Genomic DNA, 7,445 nt, shown 5'->3' on the forward strand with positions numbered 1-7,445 from the left:
TCTTGAGAAGGGACAAACGAATCACTGGGGTTAGAGTACCAGGGAGCGGGGGACTGGACACAAAATGCATTTTATATATGGACGACATTAATATTTTATGCACTGACCTTTTATCTGTCAACAGGACACTTGACTTGACTGACTGGTTTGGACGGGCCTCTGGGTCAAAGCTTAACAGGAGCAAGACCCAAGCCCAGTTTTATGGACCCTAGAAAATGACTGAGATGACAGGACTCCCCCTGACTGTGACCCAGACTGACCAGAGGATACTCGGGGTCAAATTTGATAGGGAGGGGGAGGGAAAACTAATTGGCCAGACATGGTAGGGAAAGTTAGGCAGAGACTGGGGTACTGGAGACTTAGGGGACTGACGATGGAAGGAAAGGTTTTAATCATCAAAGCAGTGATTTTACCTTTGCTTTTACTTACCAGTTCTGTTTTTATCCCACCTAGGAAAGCAATATTGGACCTTGAGCGTGCCATTTTTTATTTCCNGGCAGAGACTGGGGTACTGGAGACTTAGGGGACTGACGATGGAAGGAAAGGTTTTAATCATCAAAGCAGTGATTTTACCTTTGCTTTTACTTACCAGTTCTGTTTTTATCCCACCTAGGAAAGCAATATTGGACCTTGAGCGTGCCATTTTTTATTTGCTGTGGGGGTCAAAGTGGGAACAATTAAAGAGGGACATCATGAAGAAGCCAAAAGAAAAAGGAGGAAAAGCAGTGCCAGACCTACACTTGTTTTTAGGAAGCAGATACACCACACTTCATATCACGGCCGCTACAGCCCCATCCAGAAACCCCAAGACAGCAGCAATGACACGGTTCTGGATGGGGACCTACCTCAGGAAAATCAAGATTTTAACCAGTGACCTTAAAGTGCCTGTGTCCTTTAACTTACCACCAGCTTATGCTGTTATCCAGTCCTTTCTATGTTGTTTTAACCTTGAGCAGGAGGAGTTGCAAATTTTATCTAACCAATGCTCTCTTATCTCTGTTGTGCAGGAGCGGGAACCAGTGAGTCCAGTGCGCTGGCTCACATTTGGCGAGCCATCATCAGTTTGGCGCAACGTGAACCATTCCACTCTCCCAAACAGACTCCGGGACCTGTCATGGATGGTGGCTCATGAGATCCTCCCAGTCAGGGCCGTGATGCACTCCCGGGGCATGTCAGCGCACCCAACGTGTCCTCGACCAGGTTGGCACCTGCTCTGGGAGTGCAGCGCTGCCCTAGACCAGTGGGCAACAGCCGACTCCTTAAAATTCCCGTACTTGCCAGCAAGGGAGGTCCTCACAGCACAGTTGGTAATGTATGGGGTTAGCCAAAAACACATTCCAACCTGTGACTTCGCCAAACAGTGGCTCACCCTGGCCGCCATCAAATACGCCATATACAGTGGCTCACCCTGGCCGCCATCAAATACGCCATATGGACCTCCAGAAACTTGCTGGCAAGAAAGCACATGCAGATCCCCCTCGTGGCTGCGATCCAAATGGCCGCAGCAATGGTCAAAGAGGCCGAAGCTGCAGGCGGCAGGCCTAGGACGCAGCCACAAAGAAGAATCGCCTCTGTGCCCATTCGGATGAAGGAGTCGGAGCTACACAGGAAAAGGTCAAAGCAGCAGCGGCCTGACTCTCCGGGTGAGGCAGGTGGGAAGGAGCTAAGGGTGGGGATCTCCTCTGAGCACCAGGACAGGATCCCGAGAGACCAAACTGTTTGGGGGAGCGGAATGAGTTACCCTTGGTAGGGACTCTTTCCGCTCCTGCACTGCAATGGACAGAAGACATTTTAACCTTTGCACTCCCCTTTACAGACTTTTATTGTGGACACTCAACACATTGGACATTCATTGAAGAAACGCTTTTATGTAAACCTTTAATTTGTGACAATTTTATCTGTAATATTTCTTAAAAGAATTGTTTTATTCTTCTAAGCTTGGTTTTTACAGATTACATTATTTATCATTGTTTTGTCACTTTTATAACATAAAATTGTACGTCTTAAACATGTGATGGTTTATGTAAAACGTTTCATATAAGTGTCAATAAAATTTTTTCAAAAGAAAAAAATCTGTTCTTATCAGTTACTACGACTTATTGTCAGTCGTGCGGTGTACTGGGACGGCAATTAGTTTTTCCTGCTTTTCAGCCGGTTGGCTGACAGCAGACAAAACACACCCCAACTCCCGAGTGGCAATGGCAGCATCGGCTATACTGCAGTCGGCAGAGAAATCAGCTGGACTGAATCTGAAGAACATGTTGAGATTCGAGACAAATGACAAAGAAGTTCCTGACAGAGTCTCCTTTGGGAAGAATGTGCTCTTCGAAGCCCTGAGTTTACGACCAGAAGACATCTTTTGCCTACAGCAAAACGTGACAAGTGGATACTACGACGTTACTTTGTCACAAATGGAGGAGATACGTGGCTTAGTTGCCCAGCAAGCCAGCCCAGCACTGAAACCCTTTCAAGTCACATCCTTGTTCCGAAACAACTATCGTGTTGTGACTGTCCACATGTACAACCCATGGGTGAGTGAAGAGACCATAAGATTTTTCCTTGGGAGGTATGCAGTAGTCCTACCTGGCATTAAAGAAATAAAGGATGCCTTGGGTATCTGGACTGGGAAAAGGCAGTTCCGTGTCCAGCTGAAAGAGGAAGCCAGTGGATACGATGAGTTTTGCCACCCCCCAGCTGTCTTCACCATTGGTGGGAACCGTGGCTACCTGGTCTATGCTGGGCAGCCGAAGTTCTGCTGAAAATGCCACACATACGGGCATGTTGCAGAGACCTGCACACAGGTTCGATGTCGGAACTGCGGTGAGTTGGGCCACCTCATCAAGGACTGTCTGAAAACAAAAAGGTGTGACCTGTGCAGCTCCGAATACCATCTAGCCAGAGACTGCCCTAGGCCAAAATCCTATGCAGTGGCTTTGAAGGATGGCACAGCTGATAGGGGAGGTGATACGACATCAGAAGATGCAGGCTTGAGAGACATTGAAGTCGTGTTGGAGGAAATCCGAAAACAGCAAGAGGAGCAGCGAGAGACCCAAGTGGAGATGAAACCAAAGGACTGCAACAACACGGAGATGGTTGCGGCGGCAATCGCAACTCCTACACCAGCTACTGGTGAGGTGGGGGAGGACGGGAAAGTAGACGGCGACCAGCTGATGGATGGATGGAACATAATGACCAAGAGAAATCGGAAAAGATCAAAAAAAAGGAAAGTGGTTTTCAGCCCAGAAACATCAACTCAAGATCCAGATCTTACAATGCTACCTCCAGACTCCAGCTTCAGCCCTCTGCTGGATGAGAGCGAAGTTGCCAACGATGTTCCTGCTGACGTCATTCCTGCTGACGAGGATCCCCAACACACCGAATCCAGCTCCACGCCCCCTCCCAGTGGTGTTCCCACCCTCACCCCAAGTGGTGCCCCCACCCCTACCCCCGTTCAAGAGGCCCCAGATGGTGAGCCCTCAGATGGAGGCCCTCGTCACTTTCACCTTTTCCCCTTCCCCCTCCCCCCCCTCCAACCCTCCTCTCACAACTTACCCCACGTTCCAGAGACCACAACAAGCCGCGTGCCCTGGGTTGCACGCGGACGCCAGAGGAGGGGTTCCTTTGGACCACTGCGACCAGGCTCTTTGGCTGATGGGAAGGGTAGCATGGACTGACCCTGTCTACCTGTGCCATGAAGACAACAGAAGAAAGCGGTCTGGTATATGAGTCCTTTTCCTCAAATAAACTGATGTGGAAGTTAATTTGTTCAGGCACAGTTTCCCCATCCCTACTAACACCAAGTAAAAGACAGTAAATTCATTAGGAATAATGGATTTTAAAATCATAACTTTGAACGTTAGAGGCCTACAAAACACAAAAAAGAGAAGGTCTGTATTTTCCCATTTAGCCACACTTAGCTTCACTGTTTGCTTACTTCAAGAAGTACACCTAAAAAGTGAAAATGACATTGTTAATTTCTCTAGAGAGTGGGTAAAAGGGGAATCTAGGTGGAGTGTGGGCAGCGTCCATTCAAGTGGGGTGGGATTAATATGTGGGAATAATAGAGAAATAGAGATAGTAGATTGTTTTTCTTTCGTTCATGGGAGAGTCCTTGTAGTTGATTTAAACTGGCGAAACAAACAACTGAGAATTATTAATGTATATGCACGTACCGATTCTGCTGCCCGCAGGGAGCTTTTGAAATCCCTTGACACCTGTTTTATGACAAACCGACTGGTTTATGTTGCAGGAGATTTTAATATTTCCTTAGATAAAGGTTGTAATATCTCCTTACTTAAATCCCTACTACAAAAATTCAATTTGGTAGATTCTTACAGGTTAGTGAACAAAAAAGATGCTGGTTTCACATGGGAAAATAGCAGTGGGGTCAAGAGCAGAATAGATTATATTTTCATTCCACGTGATACTAAAATTACTAATGTTCGGACATCCCCTGTTTACTACTCAGACCACAGCTTACTTTCAGCATCATTAGAACTACAAACACCAAACTACGGGAAAGGTTACTGGAAAATCAATAATGAAATTTTGCTGGAAAAAGGCTTTAAAGACACCTTCCAGGTTTTTTTTAATAGATGTGTCAAACTAAAAAGTCTATACTCGTCTACTATAGAGTGGTGGGACGATACAAAAAACAGGATAAAACAGTACATACTCATTTTTTGTAAAAAACGATCTAAACATAAACATAATTCTTTTCGTGAAATTCAAAAGAAAATCCAAGATCTATATACTCAGTATAATATAACTGGAAAGGAGATGGATAAAGACAAGTTAACTGTGTTGCTGAAGGAGCAGCAGGAGATGTGCGAACAAAGAGCTCGAAATTTTACATTTAAATTACAGAAGGAAAAATATGAAGAAGATGAGAAATGTTCTGCTTATTTTTTTAAGAAAGCTCGGGCACAAAGGAAAAAACAGGTAATACAGGGGTTGAAAAGAGAGAATGGGGATGTTTGTGAAAATAATGAAGAAATAGTGGAGATGGCAAGATTATATTACGGTAAACTATTCGAAATGGAAAATATTGACATAGACAAAGGGAATTATTTCTTAGATTGCATAGATAAAAAGGTACCACTGGATTTAAAAGTAAAGTTAGAAGAAGGACTAAAGTTTGAAGAGTTGTATATTGCCTTAAAGTCAATGAAAGATAAAAAAGTCTCAGGTAGGGATGGGCTTACAAAAGAATTTTACATGACCTTTTGGTTTTTAATTGGGCATCATTTGCTGGAGGTGTTTAATGAAATCCTTCAATGTGAGAAAATGAGTAAAAGTATGCGAGAGGGAGTAGTATCTTTACTCTATAAAAAAAACGATCCATTGCTTTTAGTTAATTATCGGCCGCTGACATTGCTGTGTGTAGATTATAAAATTTTGAGTAAAGTCATAACAAACCGGCTAGCTACTGTAATGCCATTTATTGTAGGCATTGATCAAACTAGTGGGGTGGCGGGAAGGAGGATTTCATGGAACATTCAATTACACAGAGACTTACTGACATATATAGAAGACAGAAATCTGACAGCTATATGTGTCAGTCTAGACCAACAAAAAGCATTTGATAGAGTTAATCATTCCTTTTTGATGAGAGTTTTGTCTGGTTTTGGGTTTGGAGTTAATTTTATGAATTGGATAAAGATTCTGTATAATGACATTAATAGCAGAGTAAATGTGAATGGTAACATTAGTAAGGAAATCCAACAGACCAGAGGCCTTCGCCAGGGTTGCCCTTTGTCCGCTTTATTGTATGTTTTATATGCAGAACCGTTAGCATGTTCAGTTAGAAAGAATCCTAACATCAGAGGCATTTCTCTACCAGGGGGGGAGGTTTTGAAATTGATGACAACAGTCTGGGAGAGGCCCTTGGTGTGTTGGATCTTTTTTCGATTGCCTCCGGGTCAAAAATAAACAAAAAAAAGACACAATATAAGTTTTTGGGAGCATGGAGTTGGAGAAAAGATATTCTTTTTGGTTTAACTTTATGTACTGGTCCAATGAACATACTTGGTGTTTCCTTTGGACATCCTGAGGGAGATGGGTTTTATAACTGGTCCCAGAAATTGAACATGGTAGACAAAAAATTATCTGTTTGGAAAACTAGGAGGTTGACATACATAGGCAAAACAATGGCCATTAAATCTGACATTTTACCTGCATTGCTACATTTAGCTTACATTTATCCAATGCCCTTTTCACTACGTAAGTCATTGACAAAGACAATCTTTCAGTTTTTCTGGTGTGGTTATGAGTATATAAGAGAGAGAATATATCAGAGTGTAGAAAATGGTGGAAGGAATCTCCCCAACATCCCTTTAAAATTGGATGATTTGTTTTTTTGTTATATATGTCATTTGTTATCTTTTGATTACATGCATAAATGTCAGGTTTTCTTAAAGTTCTGGCTTACAATCCCTTTCCGCTTTATTACTCAGTGGGACAGTAGCATGCCCAAAGCCGAAGCTATGCCTTAGTATTTCTGTTATGTAGTGAAATGGTTTAAAAAAAACGCAGAATGTCAAAGTAAAGATAATGTCAGAAACCACAGAATCCTTTATCAGAAGTTAATTGAAAGGACATGTCATACTGATATTCACACTACACACATTGATTGGATGAAAGCTCAATTAAAAGGATTAGAAAACAGGTTAAAAGATTTCAATTGGTTAGTATTATATTAAAAACTTCCAGTCCGGTCTATATTATACAGACATAAATTGACCAAAAATAAAGATTGCCCAAGACCCGAATGCAATGCCGAAGAAACAATATGTCATGTTCTATGGGAATGTCCTTTTGCTGAGTTAGTTTGGAAAAGGTTAAAATGCCTATTTCCAGCCCTTTCTTCAGTCGATTATGATTTTGTGAGACGTTTTGAGTTAAAAAAAGGAGTTAAGACCCAACCATTGCCATTAATTATCTTAATTTCTTTAACAAAAGTGAAGTTATGGAACGTTAGACAATCCGTCATTAACAACACCACTGAATGGACGGTTTGTGGAGTTCTGAAATGCATTGAATTGGGGATTCAAAAAATGTGTTCTTTTGAAGTCCAGAAATGGGGATGGGATTCAATTAAAGATAAATGGAAAGTGTTATTCTTGGAAGAACCTCAAATGATTATGTAGAGATGTGTGAATGTTTGGGTCCTTAGCTCCTTTCTTGTCATGAAAGAGACACTGAATTTAAGTGTTTGGCACTGATTACCTGAGCAAGAAAGCAGTGGGATGCTTTGTTGTTTCTGTTGACGGGATTTCTTTCTGTTAATTTTTGTTTCATTTATCCTAATCCCAATTATTATTTTTATTATTATTATTATTATTATTTTTTATCGAGTTACTAACCAATTCCATGTATTGTGCCTTATTTTGTGCCTTGGATAAATAAAGTTAAAAAAAAAAATCTGTTCTTATCAGTTTAATATC

Source organism: Epinephelus moara, unplaced genomic scaffold (genome assembly GCF_006386435.1).
Source record: "Epinephelus moara isolate mb unplaced genomic scaffold, YSFRI_EMoa_1.0 scaffold399, whole genome shotgun sequence".
Classification (NCBI taxonomy): Eukaryota; Metazoa; Chordata; class Actinopteri; order Perciformes; family Serranidae; genus Epinephelus; species Epinephelus moara.